Source organism: Chlorocebus sabaeus, chromosome 13, assembly GCF_047675955.1.
Source record: "Chlorocebus sabaeus isolate Y175 chromosome 13, mChlSab1.0.hap1, whole genome shotgun sequence".
Taxonomy (NCBI): Eukaryota; Metazoa; Chordata; class Mammalia; order Primates; family Cercopithecidae; genus Chlorocebus; species Chlorocebus sabaeus.
This window is the reverse complement of record NC_132916.1, coordinates 28348371-28350985: the sequence shown is the minus strand read 5'-3', so window position 1 is coordinate 28350985 and position 2615 is coordinate 28348371. Positions and strand designations below refer to the sequence as shown.

The 2615-nt window shown below is 50.8% G+C and overlaps 1 pseudogene; it reads left to right on the top strand.

Annotated features, from left to right (window-relative positions):
* Positions 1-214: 214 nt before the first annotated feature.
* Positions 215-2179, top strand: LOC103241023 (R3H domain-containing protein 2 pseudogene; annotated as a pseudogene).
* Positions 2180-2615: the final 436 nt, after the last annotated feature.

Genomic DNA, 2615 nt, shown 5'->3' with positions numbered 1-2615 from the left:
CATTCCTACCTGTTTTAAAATCTGAAATTAATTATAAATAAAAATGGTGCTTTAGGAAGGAGGAGTAAGTCAATAGAAGAGAAAGGGGACAAATATCCAAGGGTCTGAGAGAGAATATTTGACCCCCAAGAGACTGGCCAGAAAGGATATATAAATGACATCGGGGGAATTGCAGAAGGTTCAGCTGCACCTCAAGCAGCTGCCGGAACAACACAGACAGTGAACTCAAATCCCTCGGAGCCATGGCCTTGGAGCAGCACGAACGCTGATGGCTCTGTCCAGAACATGCAGCCCTCTGTAACCAAAGCCAGCAGCTTCAGCAGAATCTCTATCTTCACCCAAGGTGACTGCATTGGCAGCAGTAAAGGTGGCAATACAGGAAGGATCTCCAGGCCAGGTGTGACACTACATGCCCCAGAGGTGTGCAACCAGGTCACCTCATCCCAGTCTATCTGGAACCTTCTTCCTTGAGCAGCAGCAGCAGCAGCAGCAACAGCAAACTTTGTTCTCTCCCACCCACACCTCAGCAATAGCCACCCTTGAATAATAACATGATCTCACAGGCAGATGACCTCAGCAACTCCTTTGGACAAAAGAGCCCTAGGTGCCAAGGTTCTACTAAAGCAACTGACTCATCGGCACCTCTATTCCAGCTCCCACTCATCTCCCAGCACCATCAGCAGGCTAACTTCATCATGGCATCCATGGGTCAGCCCCTCCCCACCTCTAACTGTTCCACCTCTAGCCAAGCATCAGCTACTCAGCAAGTGCTGCTACCCTGGGGCTACATGCAGCCTTCTCAACAGATCCAGGTTTCTTACTAATACCCCTGGACAATATCCTAATTCCAACCAGCAATATTAACATTTCTGTCACCTGGTGGCCTGCAGATCCCGATGTGGTCAAAAACTTGCTCAGCCATCCTAGCAGCCCGGTTTATAGCCGATGATGCCTAACTGGCAGCAGGTGGCTTACCAAGGAATGATAGGGGTTCCAGCAGCCACAGAACCAGGGCCTGCTCTGTAGTCAGAGAAGCAGTGTGGGGGGCTAGATGCAAGGCCTGGTGGTTCAGTACCCTCCACTGCCTTCTTACCAAGTCTCAGTGGGTAATTACTCACAAAATGTGGTCCAGCGGCCTTTCTAGCAACTCATGCTGGCCCCTGTGAGCCAGTCTGGGTAAGGAGGCCCCCCAGAAGGGGGCATACCAGTGTACTACAGCATGATCCCACTGGCTCAGCAGAACCATACAAGCCCTACCGTTGGGTTTCTGCAACCTCCTGGGTCTCAGCAGTACCAGATGCTTCCGTTTCCCTCTCCCTGCAGTCTACCACAGATGCCGCAGCAGTAGTCCGGAGTGTCACCTTCTGGACCAGCTGTGGTGATCATGCAGTTGAATTTCACTAATGGACCCTGAACCCACTCAGAACCCATCCAGGGTCCAGTGGAGTCACTGTAAATACTACAGCACGGACCACAAGGACCAGAAGCCTGGAGACCTGTACAATCCTGATATCAGCCCCCAGGCCAACACACAAAAGAGCAGCAGCCCTGACACATCTCCTACCCAGGCTTTACCACCCTCTCCTGTCACCAGCTTCAGTGGTGGCTTTCTGCACAGGACTCAGTCCCTTGTTTGTCTTCAGATGGTTCCCCTGGCCTGGGGGTCCAGCACAGGGTGATGGGTGTTACTCCCTCTTAGGCCAGCCTTTAGAGTACAATCTGTCCATCTGCCCTCCCTTGCTCCATGGCCAGTCAACTTACACAGTGCACCAGGGACAGAGTGGACATGGAAACCAGGGCAACAGACAAACACTCAAATCCGCCTCCTCTGACATGGAGGCAGCAGATGTTGTCTTGGGGCAGGTGCTGGAGGTGACAGATCTCCCTGAGGGCATCACCTGTACTGAGGCAGACAAACTCTTTAAGCAGCTTGCTATGTCCAATGCCAAGACTCAGCTCAGGGGCTCCCTGGCAAGGGTGGAGGCGACAATGGTGGGACTGCTGAGAATGGCCACTGCTTGGACCTTGCTGCCTTGTACACCATCATGGCTGTGTTCCCCAACCCGCTGGCTGCTCAAATGCCTCCCTTCATCTCAACAACTCCCTGAATAGCATCAATCTTTGAATGGCCAAAAGGAACTCTGACCTGAGGATCCTGGAGCAAACCAGATCCCAATAAATGGAGAAGAGGAAGGGAGCAGCCCAGAAGAGGTGGGGGCAGGGTAGAGGGTGTTGAAGGATCCTGATAGACTATGGATGGAGACAGGAAATAAGGAGACTGACGCTAAACTGGAGCCTAAGACAGTAGTAATGAAGACGGAAACAGATGGACATCCACACTGGCATTGGATTCCTTCAGGCTCCCCTTCTTTGGGTCCCCTTTTTTACCCTGGTTGGCCCCTCTGCTTCCCTCTTCTTCCCATCCACTTATATCATTTTAATTTATTTTCTCTTCTATTTTTTGTTGTTGTTGTTGTTGTTGTTCAGGAATAAGTATTCTCCAATTTTTTTTAAAGATCTCATCTCAAGCTCCCTTTCCCTTTTTTTTTTTTTTTTGAAATGGAGTCTCATTGTCACACATCCTGGAGTGTAGTGGCCTGATCTGGACTCACTGT